Below are 14,495 nucleotides of genomic sequence, written 5' to 3' on the forward strand. Positions count from 1 at the left end.
GGGTGTACCCCAGAGATGAACACCTGAGCACAATTGTCACATCATTTCTGGGGACTTTTGCAGTGAATGAAGATGAGACCCAGGTAAGTGCTGGCTGGCTCAGCAGAGCACTCATTGTTACCAGGTTTTGTTAATTTTAAGAATTCCACTAACAGAAGGAGAACATGATGTGAGTTTGTTCCATCCTTTGTTGGCTTGGTTCTATACCTGACTCCAAAGTGGGGTTTTGCTTTAAATGCAGGAGGAATAGTGAAGGAGGAGATAAAGGTGTTTGGCTCTGGGATGGGCAGTTTGCTCACAGCAGCCCTCAGTTAACTAAGTCAATAGCAGAGCTCTGAATCACACCCAGCTGCAACCTCCACTCCTGGAAACCTGGAGGTGTTTGCTTACTGGGAAGACCCAAATATTTGGAAACAAGTTTCTTCTGAAGCAGCTTTTGGGTTCAACATTAATGTAAATTCCCCAGAAACACTGGTCTTTTGCATAAGAACCTGCCTGGTGAGATGCCAGATGATGCCATAACCCCAAATAAATAGCAAATAAATGTATGAGGGTGGAAACCTCCTGTGTCCTCAGCTGGTGGCTGGGGAGCAGATACCAATCAAACACTTTGCACTTTTGTTGTCCATCTACTTGTGAAAGAGGCAAAAACCTCCAAGCAATCACCTTCCTCCAGCTGATCAGATATCCAGGTATCCATTAGGGATGTGCAGAAAATTAAAAACCAAAGGCAGTTAAAAAAATAAAGTAAAAACCAAGCGGCCAATCTATGGATGTGAGTTACAGGTAGGTGAGTCTTCTAAATGAATTGCTGAAGAACCGGTTCTTGGGGAGGTTTACATTCCCTCAGTGAGGGTGACAGAGGGTAAAACAGGGTAAACTGGCACTTTGTGGCCACTTTCCTTTACAGCTTTAATACTGAGTGACACCTCACAGGCTGCAGTGCTGCAGGCTGCTCTCTTGGTTGATGTTCTTTATATATTTGCTAAGAATTTTCAAAAATATTGCTGATTTCAGCACGCTGATTGCTGGATGAGGAAGGTCAAAAACTGCCTGAAATGCAACCGTTTCAAATGCTTTTAATATATTTTTCCACTGCTAGCAGAGGAGCTGATGGATCAGGCAGGCAAAAGGGCGTTGCAGTAGACGTTGGTAAATACTGTGCTGATCCCCAGCTGCAGATAACCTCTTGGGTCCTATGATTTCCTTGACTAAGCCTTCCCTGTGAAGGCAACTCATCCCGGATTGTACAGTTGGGTATCAGTTGTCTGCTGAGCATGCTGTGATTTGTAATGGTCTGGTTTGCCCAGATTTATGGGGAGAATTAAGGGAAGGTGAGAGTATTTGAAGGCAGAGCTTCTCAAAGACCTGTGCAGCTCGTGTGTTGGTGAGTATGAACAGAAATCATTGCACGGGCTCTGCTGGGATGTTGTGTGCAAGGTTTTAGTGTTTCTTTAAATGTGGTTTGTTGCTGTTTGGCTTTTTTTTATTTTTTTTTACCTGCTTTTCCTTTTTCAATTTTCACCCTATGGCAAAGCCTGGGTTTACATGTTGTGCTTGGATGGTACCAAATGACAGGGGCTGAAACAAAACAAAACAAAACAATAGAGGAATAGAGAGTTATGGTCCTGGTCTTAGTGGAAGGCTTGAGCAAACTGAGTCCTGGGGGAACTGGGGTTGATGGCAGCTTTTTTGGGGGGGCTTTGTCTAAACTCTGGAAAGTTGTGGTTTTTTTTTAAACATGTGCTTCTCAAAAAGTAAAATAACTTTTTTGAGACAAACTTTATGTTTCTTGATAGATTGCCTGAAGGAAAAATAAAGCCTTTTTAGTGTGCCTTGTGTCAGGGGGTACCATCTGCTCCAGCCTATGTGTCATCCCATGTGCCTGCATGCCTGTGCTTTGTGGGGTCTCTGCTCTTGGGGGGACTTGCAGGGCACCTCAGAACATTGCACTCAGCTGCTGCTCCTTCTGCATCCTCTGAAGAGCCTGTGAGGTTCTTCCAGCTTGAAACTTTCCTAACTGCTTCAACTCCACTTATTTTTTTTCCCCTGTTGTGATTCATCCCATGGACCAGAACACAAAAACCTGTGAGATGCTGTGTGCAGGAGATGGGGCAGTGGCAGGAGGGGACAGAGCCACCCTGGCTGTCAAAATGCATGGGGTAGAGCTGACTACTGAGTGTGGTAAGGAGCAAAGTCTGAGAGCTGCCTCCAGCTTGGCACTGTCCCCTCTTCCTCAGCAAACTGTGCAAAGTCCTCTGAGTGAGTCACCTCCTGAGTCAGAACCTGGGAAGCCACTTTGGGCAGGAAAAATCACGGGAAAACACAGGCTCCCCATCACCAGGAAAATGGAAGTGAAGGGGACTAAGATGGATGAGGCCAGTGTTCTCATGAAGGGCTGAAAAGGAAAGCTTGGAAAGTTGTAGCAGATCCCAGAGGAAAAGGAAAATGAGGCCAAGGAGCTGCACTGCTGGTTGCTGGGGGAGAAGTGGGTGTCCCAGCAGGACTGAGTGAATGCAAAGCACGTGAGATTAGGAGCTGCACCTCCCTTATCTTCTCTGACCATCTCTCTACCAGATAGGATTGCAGCTTGCCTGGATACTTATAAGTTTTTAAGTATGAATGCCAGAATAAACTATTCTGATCATCTGGTTTGACCTGCAGCACCAGGCAAGCCACAGGATTTATAGTTTACTTGAACATATCCAGACTTTGTAAGGAAAAAAAAAGCTCCAGTCTTTAAGGAGGGTATTTCTGTGATGATGATTCCACTTCCCCTGGTGATGGACTGTTCCAGGGGTTGGATTTGTGTCAAATCTTGCTTTGCCTGGTTCAGATTCTGACCTGCAGGTTGCACCTAAGAAAGGATTTTCCCTTCCCAAGAGTCACTTTCCAATAGTAAAAAGAAGGACCCGAGGGACCAGGGAAGCAGCATATTGTAAAAGCATGCACAAAAACTGATTCATATGATAATAAAAAAATTAAAGGGATGAGCTAATTTTGAGTATTTTAATAGTGTGAGTGAACAAAGCCAGAGTTTAAATGAAAATATTTAAAGACATTGAGCTACTACTGCCAGTGGCTACAGTCACTTGTAAGCCTTTGTGGAGTTTATTTTTTAATGCAAAATCTAACTGGAATACATGAAGTTAGCACCAAGAAAAATGGGAAAATGAAAATATAGGGAAAATTCACCATTTTTTAAAAATGCACCTGAAGAAAGAGAAGAAATGTGTGCTGGAGAGAGACTGATTTTGTAGGGCCCTCTCTCTATGGGATCATATGCAGCCAGAACAGCAATAAAAAGAAATTGGTGTGTACTAAAGCTGATGAGGAGAAGAAACTCAGGAGAAACAGTATGGAACATGGTGAAAGACACAAAGAGTGGCTCAGAGGATGAGATTTTTGCATAGCCCTAATTAAAACAGAGAGGAACAAGTAAATAAGGTGAGAAAACTGGAGCAGTGCAGGGTTGGTGGCTGGGCTGGATGATCTTAAAGGTCTTTGCAACCAAAACAATTCCATGATTGTAAGATCTGAAGAGACAAAAGCTATGGAGAGTTGGTGGTACACTGGGTAGCACAGGATATCTCAGCATTATACAAGAAAAGAAATAGAGATTTGCACCAGATAAAACCCACATAAAACTATACCATAACTTCCTTCCCCCCCACTGAAGCCTACAGTAAAAATAAAACATTACCAGGGACTTCAACTCAGAAACTGTTGCTTTTAATTTGACCCAATGAATGTGTGCCTGCATCTAAGGATAGAAAACCAGAGGAAAAATTATTGGGAGAATGAGGCACAAGCAGTGCAATTTCATGTGCAGAATAGATCAAGAACTTGTACTAAACTTGGAAAAAATGTAGTTGCTTAGATCCCAGCCTGCTGCTCAGCCCTGGGGGGGATGAAACACTTGTTACAGACCTATCACCCAGCCTTACCCCTCCTGGTCCATCCTTGGTGAGGCTGAGGGTCTGCCCAGCCCAGAGCTGGTGTGGGGAGCAGGGTGGCTGTGGGTGGAGAGGGCTGCAGGAACCCCAGAGGCTTTCAGGAAGGAAGTGTGGGGACGAGGGACTTGAGGGAACTGTGTGAAAGCTAGAAAATGTTGGGGAGGAAGGGCTGACCGAGACCTGGAAGTTATTTCTGGTGAAGAAAGGGGAGGGAGGGTGGTGGCTGCATGGTGGTGGCACCAGGAGCTGGGTGAGTACCTACCAGGGCAGAGAGGCTGGGGGAGCAAGGTCAGGGTGGGAGAGCTGTGCTGAGCTCCAGGCAGAGCCCCAGGCGTGGAATGCAGCCCCAGAAAAGGTCCCCAAAATGCTGAGCAATTGCTTTTGGTTTGGGAAGTGCTCAAGTGTTCCGGGGGTTGGGCAGCGACAGTGTGAAGTGGTGACAGCTTTGGGGACCTGGGAGGGACCCAGGGTCTGCAAGGGACCTTTGATGATGCTGAGGTGCTGGCTGCTGGTGCTGCTGCCTCCCTGCAAAGGGCAGGGGCGAAACACAGAGCTGAAGATAGATCAGAGAAAGTTGTGGCAGGCTGGAGGCTGCTGAGGGGCACCTGTTGGTCTGGTGAGTGTGCAGCCATCACCATGGGGACTGTCATGGGTGGGTTCTTGGGCTGAGGAGATTGTGACAGGTTCCTGTGAAATACAGGGAATTCTGAGGTGCCAAATAATGAAAAGCACAATGTTGTTCCCCATGGGGAAGCATCAGGGTGACAGCACCCACCCAGTGTTGGGGCACAGAGCCTGTGCTAAAAGGGAGACACCCAAAACCTCACCTTACAGGGGAGCTGAAAATCTTTCAGGCTTATCCTAAGAGCATTTATTTCCTCAAGGAAAATTCTGCACCCCAAAGGAAGCTGCAAGGACGTGTCTTAAGATTTTGCAGAAAAAGGTGCTGTTCCCCACTCCTGTACCATCAGGAAAAGCCCCTGTGAGCATCCTGCAGCATGGGTAGGGCCGGGGTGGTTTGAGTCACAGGAACAGCAAGTTTTGACATTTCTAGGGAAAAAATAATAATAATGGTGCATGCCAATGGCTGTCACAGGAAAGACTCACTCCTTTCAGTGGCTTGGTGCTGCAAAATACATTTTAGATGAGACAGAAGTCTCTTCTCAGGAATTTGAATGGCTGCTCTTAGCTCTTGACAAGCTTGGAGATAGCCAAATAGGTTCCTCTTTCTTTTCTAGAAGCATAGTAAACACGAATGTACTACTATAAAGTCAAGGGAATATAATAAGTTGCTACACCAGTAAATTTCTTTTTGTTCCCAGCAATAAAGGGATGCTGCAGCCAGTGCCTCCCAGTGATAGGGTCTGAGTAAAGAGAGTAAATCAGACTCTGTTTCTGAATGGGAAGAGAGAGAGTGAGGCTTTGTGGATGAAGAACAAATCTGAAAGATGCTGCTGCTTCCCTTTTTTATGCTCAGATATCAATACAGGGAATAATGGTGGAGGCTGCAGCTGAAGAGGGCACTAGGGGTCACCACTGGCTTATCTATGTCATCTGGATTTCGTTCTGAAGATAAATAGCATGGTAGAAACCAAAGCCAGGCTATTCTGTTGTTTGTTGGGTTTTTTTTTTTATTTTATCTCTTTTAAAATATTTTCTTTGGGGGGGTCAGACAGATTGCCTTTCATGTCTTCATTTTCTGCCCTTCCCTACCTTCTGTCTGCCTCTCCCTTAAAAAAAATAAAAAGCCCAGGGAAGCTTATGGGCTGCTGTCAGGCAGGATGCTTGAGGAGCATCAGAATTCCCCCTCCCTTAAAAAAAAAAAAAAAAAAAAAAAGCCCAGGGCAGCTTGTGGGCTGGAGTCGGGGAGGATGCTCAAGGAGCATCAAAATTCCTTCTGTGCAGCTCCCGTTTATTTAGAGCAAAGGTCAGGCACATTGCAAACACTCAGGCAGGATCCCAGCACAGCCTTGGCATGTTTCTGCAAGCAGAGCAAAGCAAACTGATTAGGGGAATGAATAGCACCCTTGTGGTCTGGGGAGCAACTCCTGATACATCTTGCACTGCCTGGCTGGCAGTCCTGAAGCTCTTTCACCCCCTCTTTTTCCCTCCAGCTGGCCAGGTACCACTGATATCTCATGAAACTGCAGCTGAGACCTTTGTTCAAAGCAGGGTTGGGTGTCTGGGTTAAAAGGGGGATTGCAAAGCCTCTCCTCTGTGACTTTTTTTTGACCTCATGTCTAGGAAGCAGCCATTGGTGTGGTTGTGTCTATCACCTGTGTGTTGGAATAGAGAATTTTAAGGTGGGATGCAAGGTGTCAAGGGAGAAAAGGTTTTTTTTTTTTACTGAGGCAGGTGATTTATCAAGAGCCAGGCAGGCTTTCAGGCAGATGGGACCTGATAAAGAGGTTGCACCCCACCAGCCTGCCTGTTTTTTAGCTGTAGTATTTGCTTTTGCAAGGCATGGATTCCCTTTTCTCTGCATATAAATCCCAGTAAATTGTGACTCCTGTCATCTGATACTGCAGATGTTGAAAGTTCAGATGAACTGGAAATCTGACCATACAATTTATTGAAAGAAATAGCTGTAAAATTGCAGAGATAGCACTTCTAGCTTAGAAAGAGCCTGGCTTGCAAATCCTTAGAGACAGGGAGAGTCCTGCAGCAGTTTCCCTCTAACCATGCCTGGCTTGCCTGCTCTGTCCCAAGCATCACTCACACCTCCCTTGGGATGGCTCCCAGGATCAGACACCTGCCCTGGCACACAGGAGAACAGGAGAATGGATCATCTCTGATCATCCCAGCAATGACAAAGCTGCACAGAGGTGTGCAGGCAAACCCAGGTTGGCAGCCCAACCTTTGGTTGCTCCTGGCTGCCAGCTGGTGGGTTGCTGGAAATAAGTGCAATGCCAGCTCAGGTACTTGCTCATGCTCCCATCCAAAGGTGGAAGAGTTCCCCAGCTCCTTATTTTAGGATTTTATGTAACATCCAGCTTATGTAAGGCTTTGTCTGTGAACCAAATGGGTGGAGTGTGTCTCGCTGAGATTCCTCTCTAAAGAAATGCTCATTACTTAAATCTTATTCAAGTGCTCATTACATACTTAAAGAATATTTTTCTTAGCTCCTTTCCTGTTGCCAACAATAACCCAGTGACTTGGCAGCTTGTGGACAAATGATCACACGTGTCACTCACCACTTACTGAACTATATCCTAGCACACTTTAGCAATGATGCTGTTGAGGTTGAGAAGGGAAAACCAAGGCAAAGCCCAACCCCTGGGTTGTGTCTTGCTTTCCTCTTGCACCCCCTGGCAGGAGACAGTCTGGGGGTGCTGGTAAAGGATGAAGGATGGTTTGGCCTTTCCAGGACCTGCAGGATGTGCCTGGGTGCCAGGACAAAACCCTCAGCTTCAGCACAGCCAAGGTTGCACCCAGCATTGGGTGGCAGGGGAAGGGAGAGGAGAGGGGTGCAGTGGCTCTGAGCAACCTGCAGTCTGGTGTCCCCATCCCAAAGCTGCTTTGAACCCCAGGGAAGTCCCACCAATCTCTGTGGTTAACTAAGTGCCTTTCCAGATCTGGTTACAGTTCTCCAGCAGGTAAAGTTGGGTCGTATCCCTCTGTGTGGAAATGGTAAGGCATTAAAAGCTGCCAGATGCCCAGATTCTGTGGCAAGGAGAACCATGGAAATTTCTTTCTGAGGGACTTGTTGAGCTCACTCAAACCTGGCATTCCTGGGGGGCTATAAATAGAAAGCCAGAACATGTCTCAGCTTCACACCATAAGGAGATGGTTTGCACTCTCTCCTTCCTCCAGATACTGTGCTTCACACACTGACGTGCTTGGCATTCCTTTTAAGTTTTGTGAATTGTTGAAAAAAAAGCTCTTTTTTTTTTTTTTTTCCCCTATTTTCTCCCTTTTTTTTTCCTTGAAGCTGGGCAGCACCCTGCAGCCTTTCCAGGGCCCTGGGTGGCTGCACAGGGCAGTTGCCACAGGGTGGCACCCAGGCACCTGCGCAGTGATGGGCCAGGGAGGGAACTTAGTGAGAGGTTGTGGGTTTGGGTTTTTTCCTGCCCAAAAGGAAGTTTGCAATACAAGAAACAATATCTCTTAGCTCTGTTTTTGTCCCTGGAGGTTCTTAACAGCTGACACAGGTGGTAGCTGCACCGCTGCAGGAGGGATCAAGCTAGAAATGGTATCTTGTGTTTCATTCCATACATAGAATCCCAGCCTGGTTTGGGTTGAAAGGGACCTTAAAACCCATGTGGTTCCAACCTGCAGAGACATGTTCCTCTACTCCAGGTTGCTCCAAGCCCCATCCGACCCGGCCTTGAGCACTTCCAGGGGTGGGGCAGCCACAGCTCCTCTGGGCAACCTGAGCCAGTGTAACACAAAATAATTTCTTCCTAACACATCATCTAAATTTCAGCTTCAAACCATCACTCTTCATCCTACTGCAAGATGTCCTTGCAAAACGTCCCCCTCCAGCTTTCTTGAAGGCCCTCTTAATATATATTCTATTATTATTATTATTATTACTACTACTATTTAGCTTTTCATTTCTCAATTTCTTTCACAAGTGGAGGAAAAAAAATAACCAGCCCCAACCAAACCCAAACAGCACAAGCTTTGTTTTTGTTTCCATGGGAATTCTCAGAGAGAGGGGGAGGGTGTGAAAGAAAACTGAATTATTCTGGCCCAACCCAACAAGGTTTGGATCCTCAGCAATCCCTGGGCTGTCTCTCAGCAACTAAGGTCCAGAGGTCCCACTGTCCCCTGGCTGTGCAGGAGGGGAGGAGGCCTGGGACGGGGCTGCAGCTGCTGCTGTGGCATGGGGAGCATTCCTGGGCTGGGGAGCTGTGCCAGAAAAAGCCCTTTGCGTGGGAGAAGATATGACTACAACTCCCAGGAGGCACCGTGGCCAAGGCAGGCTGTCATATTTAAGGGCCTTGCAGCAAAACTTCCTCCCCTGCCTCTTCCTCCAAAGTTAGGAGGGAAATTGCGGTCCTTGAAGGGAGGAGGAAAAAAAAAAATTACTTGACAATGTGATTTCTGCAAACATCTCACCCCCACGTTTTTCCTTTTGGGAGAAAAACAATTAAAATTACTTTTTTTTTTTTTTTTTTTTTGTGCTTGTATGTGGCTTCATGCCAGCTGGCCCATGTTAGGTGGCCCCTGGGCTGCTCCCTGCTTGGCAGCATCACCAGTGGCTGCCCCAGTGTGGACCTTGGGGGGTTCCCCAAGATGTCTGGTGCACCTATCACGAGGGTCCATCCATCAGCTGTGGATGTCTGCAGACCTGAAGTACAGCAAGTGATGGTCTGGGGTTTGGGGGTTTTTTTGCCATCTTTGATACTTCACCTAACCAGGAATGCGTTGGAGGCTGTGAAGGGTGTCAGCTGAAGCGCCCCAGTTCAGTAGCTGGGGAATTGCCTGTTGTTTGTAATGCTGTAAATAACACAGTGCTGGGGTTTATACTAGAGCAGTTGTGCTCATTTAATGATGGAAAGGCAACCTGGTCAGAAAAACTCTATAGGTAAACCCCAGTATTTAGATGATGTTTGTGTTCGATGTGTCAGATGGATCCCAGCCATAGCTCCAGCACAACAGCTGAGGGCTGTGCTCCAGCCCATAGGGAAAACTGCTTTTTGCTATGAAGTGAAAGGGAAGAGTCCTTCTTGGGGTGCAAGAAAATTATTTGACTGGCTTGGAGAGGTTCTTGGAGGCTCTGGCCTCTCCAGGGCCATGGTTTGGCATTCTGCTATGTCCAGTATCTGCTGCCTCTCTGCTCCTCCCCTTTCCCCATTTGTGTTCACGATAACCAACTGGTGACCAAGACTGGGGATGAGGTTCTCATTTAAAAATAAAAAATTAAAAATAATCCCTTTTTCTTCACCTGGGTAATCTTTCAGATGGCAGACTGGGTTTGGTTTAGCAGTATACACTTAGTCCTCAGAAAGCTACCCCTGTCTGCCTCATATAGCCCCACTTTTGGGCAGTTCATTGGCATGGCAATGAAATTTTTGAAAGAGAAGAAAAACCATGAATGATGTGCAGCAAAATTAAAAATAGCCAAAGATTCCTGATATTCACACCTTCGTTTTCCAGGCTGTAGCAGCATCGATCCCTGTGTACCAGCACCTCGTGTTACATAAGAAAACTTCCCACTCCTTATAACAGCAATAAGTGTCCTCAGAGGGATGCCTGGAACTTCCTGAAGATCAAAAAGCAAGGAGGAACAGAGACCCAAAGAAACCTACTCCCCCCCAGCAGACAATATTGTGTTTCTGCAGAGCTTGAGATACTTTTGAAGGTATGTGCCAAATATCCACTTTAAAAATTGCCTCTGGGCCAGGGAAGGTTCTGGGCAGTGTACAAATCACTAATGGCCATGGGCACAGGGGTGCTGCTCCTGGAAGAGCTGATAATTGTGGGTGGAGAACCCCCTCTGCTACAGTCCTCTGGAGAGGGGAACTGTGCTGTGTAGATGTCAAAACGCTCATTGAGGCTCTGTTCTTCTAATACCAGTCTTGGACTGCTCCCAACAGTTGCCAAAATAAACCTAGCAGCAGAGAAATCAAAGATGCATTAACTGGGCTGAGGTTTATGGATCTGTAAAGGTCCAGCTACTTGCATAGAGGTCCTGGGAGCTGAAATGAGCTCTGGATGGGTGAGATGGTGTTTGAGGAAAGAGTTGTTCTTCCCTGCATCTGAGATCTTCCCTCTCTGCACCCATGTGTGAGGAGATGGGAGGGATGGCAGCTGGGAGGTTGGCAGAGGTGGGACTGGAGAGTACGGCAGCAACGGGGCATCCCAGGCAGGCAGGTGGCCTCAGGGATGCTCCCTGTGCCATCTGTCCACCAATTCCCATCCCACACCAAAATCTTAGCATTAAACCTCTCTGCAGAATGGAGTAACATGTTCTCAGCCATGGCTTTGCCCACTCTTTGGGGTGGAAAGGTGATGCCAGTGATCCAGTGTGACTTCCCGTGTGTCTCCCGTTGCCCCTAATTTTTTGCTGCAGAGCCCCACCCTGCTTTTTTTTTTTTTCCAGTTGCTTTGTTCTCTCATGACACAGAGTGTTACAAATGTCTGTGCTGCCTTTCTCCTTGCTCAGGCCTGACAGCACCCGTGAGCCACCCTGACTCACACCTCTCTGTACATGCTGAGCGTGGCAGCGCTCAAGGTCACCGCCATGAGTTGACGGAAACTATTGGGAACCCACCTCAGATTTCTCAGTTTGATTTTCAGGGTGAAGCCCATCACTCATGCTGGTTTTAGTAAGCTTTTGGCAAGCTAAGCCGTAGTAAACCTGGTGTAAACAGGTATAAATAGGTGTGCCTATGACCTAAGACGGTTCTGGTGGAGAACATGAAGATGCTTCAAGATCACGCTTGCCAGAGCAGGGGTAGAGTCTGTGTTGGCAGCCACCAAAGTTGGGTGATTTATCTTACAGAGATTTGAGGACTGTAGTTCAGTTCCTCACTGTTTAAAGCAAAATCTGAAAGAAAATCCTTCAAGAAAAAAAAAAAAATAAATAATTAAAAAAAAATCTAAGAACCGTATTAAGGTCTTACTGCAGAGGCTGAAAAGGAAAGACCAAATTCCCTGGAAAAAAATCCTGTACAGCCCTGGTGGTGGGAGCTGCAGCACTGCAGAGAGGTTTAGGGCATTTTACAGTGTGGCTTCAGGTACAGAGGGATTCTGCTTCTCCACTTGTCAGTTCAGCTCTTCTGTAAGCACAAAAATTTTCCCTCTTGCTAAAAAATCTGCTTGTTTGAGTATTAAGAAGGTGGATGGTAAGTAACATGAAAAAGGCAGGCAAGCACTTCTCAGATGCAAGCAATATGTGACCATAATTATTAGCTAGGGCTAAAAATAACATTGCATATGTACTTAATTCATTGTTAATTTGCACCGACTTTTTTTTTTTTTTCTGGCTTCTCCCTGCGGGCTTCTGTGAGAAGAGTGCAAAAGGGGAGAAGCTGGAGGCTGCATTTCCATCAGAGCCGAACAAATCCCTCCGAGTCCCTGGACTTGGAAGTTGAAATTAAAGAGCAGACTTTCTCCTTACCCTTAACGTGTCTTTTTTTTTTTTTTTCCTTGGTTTTTAATTTTTTTTTCCATTTAATTATTATTTTTTCCTCTCTAAGAAGTGCCCACCCTAAAAACCCGTCAGAACCCATTAACCCCCTGCCTGCCCTTTCCCTCCACCCTTCCTGCCAATCTCCCAACAATCTCCTGAACTGGCGGGGAGTGGTTTCCCTTTAATTAGCAAATGCTCATAGGCTGCCGGGACCGGGGGTTGGCTTGGGCTTCACTTCGCCTTGCGGGAGCTCAGCTTGGATGCGGGAAGAGAAGCGGCGGATCTGGATCGGTTCGGGGCGGATCCTCGGTGTGGGACAGGATCCTCCGAGCTGCGGAGCTTTCGGTTCTTTAGGAAAACACTTGGGGGGCTGTAAGAGCACCATGGGACACCCGCTCCCAGCGGGGCAGGAGGTCGGTAAAGAACGAACCGGAGTTGCCGGGTGTTTTGCGGAGCGGTTCGGGTCGCGGCGGAGACAGAGGAAGGGGGGGGAACATTTTGGGGCGAGAAAGAGATGGATATTTAAGCACATAAAGCTTTTTTTTTTTTTTTTTTTTTTTTTTCCCCCAAGTTACTTGGGCGCTTTGCTGAGGCCGGGCAGCAAACTTTGCCACGGGGAGAGGTTTCCCTGCCGGACACGCTTCTTGGGAAGATTTATTAAAATTTTTTCCTGGTTGGAATGGACAGGTTTGGCTCCAGAGAGGCTGAGGAACCCTGAGCTGAGGCAGCACTGGGGCAGGGAATTTGATGATGGGAACTTTAGGTTCGTGGAGCTCTATCTGGAGCTTTTTCTGAGCTCTATTTGGCTGCTTTCCCCAAAGCTGGTGAAGCTGCCTCTCTGCCCTGTCCCGTGTCGCAGCCTCCGTCTTGGGACAGGGGAAAGAAAAACCTGCGAGTTTGCCAAGAGGCTGACACAACCCCTTCAGCTGAGCTGTCGGCTTCATTTCTCACAACAAAAGCCTTTTCTGCCTGTTGCTGTTCTGCTTTATTTGGCATGATGCTCTTTCTTGGTATAGGAAGCTGCCTCTTTGGAAATCTTCAGCCCACGAATGCCTCGGATCAATCCTGGGCAGTGATTCGAGCTAGTGGAGCTCCACTGACTTGGGAAGGGTTTCCCCTCATATCCAGGGCTGTCAGGGGGCTCTGTGCACATCAGGACAATTCATGTGATGTGTCCACAACTCCCTGGGCTCTAGATCCCTCCTTTAAGTAAACCTCCCTGCTGCTTCCCAAGCCACTCGAGTTAGGTGGCTCTTTGGAGGACAGACACCAGTGGTTTAATAAAGTGGGTGAAGCCTCTGCTGGTTTGATGTTTGGCTGAAGAGAAGAACTCATGGGATGTCCTGGGGAGGCTGCTGGGACAAGTGCTCTCTGCATGCAGCCTTGTGTTTTGTAGCTCCGGGTTCTGGGCTTGAGGGGAGTGGGAATTCAGTTTCATGTGTCTTTAATCACTGAAGAATTCGTGCTTGCCTTCCCCTGTCACCTCTGGCATTTGATGGCCTGAGCTCATACCAGAGGCTCGCAGGTAACAGGAGAGCTTAAGTTCTGTCTGCCTCTTCTCATGATGTTCACTGTAGTGGTAGCTCTGTGGGTCTTGCACCCAAATTTCACCTGGTTTTGCCAGAAGTTTAAGCCCTTAGGCCCTGGGCTGCCCTTGGTTTCAGCTTATTCTGTCTGCACTGTTTTCACTTTTTTTTTTTTTTTTCCTCTCTATTCTAAATATGCAGGAAGCCCCTTCCTTTAGGATAGGTGTTACCTGGTGATGCTGAGTGCTGCCCGAAGATGCTGGGATCTCTGATCCCTGCTCAGGGCATGCATGCTGAGCTCTGGGGTGAAATGGTGGCCTCAAGCACCCTTGTAGAACATCCCTGCAGCTACAAGGGGCCTGTCCTTCAGTCTTTTTGCTTCAAAATACCATCAAACCTGTAAAATCTCTCTTTTTTTTTTTTTTTTCCCCCATGGGAAAATATGTCTGGCCTTGCCTGGGGCTGAGGGTGCAGCAAATCTTCTGTCTCTCTTCAAGGTTTATCTGGCTGGTGGGGCTGAGCCCTGGCACTGCCTCCCCTCCACTGAGGAGGTGTCCTGGGGGGAGAGGTTCAAGGTTTATTCAAATAGGCCGGGGAGAGACCCAGATCCCTGTGAAAAGACCTTTTAACATAGAGATTCTTGTAGGCTGTGGCTCAGCCCATTAAATGAGTTATTGGGAGGTATGTCTGTTTAATTTGGGGGGGGCAAGGTTTAATTTTTCTCCCTGAAGAGGATCTAAAGGTTTCCCTTTTTAGCCCCCGTTTGCACATTTAATTTTGTCCAGATAAACAGCATCCTCCTTTTCAGGATGCTTGAAGCTTAGCATTGAGGCAGTGGTCTTGCTGGAAAAGACTTGATGAAGTGACTTCTCCTGGAAGCTGTGATGCTCTTTTCAATTTGAGAAGCTTGGATTCCTGCCACAAATAAGC

The 14,495-nt window shown here is 47.1% G+C and overlaps 1 protein-coding gene across 3 annotated transcripts in view; it reads left to right on the top strand.

Moving 5' to 3' along the window:
- The first annotated feature begins 1,354 nt into the window (after window positions 1–1,354).
- The window catches only part of PLD1 (phospholipase D1), a 68,900-nt gene continuing 55,759 nt past the window's right edge, over window positions 1,355–14,495 (top strand). For 2 of the 3 annotated variants that reach the window (XM_030456098.1, XM_030456100.1), the window contains exon 1: window positions 12,294–12,452. The gene's annotated coding sequence lies outside the window, so the exon portion shown is untranslated. Of the gene's footprint in view, window positions 1,388–10,061; window positions 10,267–12,293; window positions 12,453–14,495 lie in introns of those variants that run through there. The other variant, XM_030456099.1, reaches the window with a different exon arrangement.

Source organism: Calypte anna, chromosome 9 (genome assembly GCF_003957555.1).
Source record: "Calypte anna isolate BGI_N300 chromosome 9, bCalAnn1_v1.p, whole genome shotgun sequence".
NCBI lineage: Eukaryota > Metazoa > Chordata > Aves > Apodiformes > Trochilidae > Calypte > Calypte anna.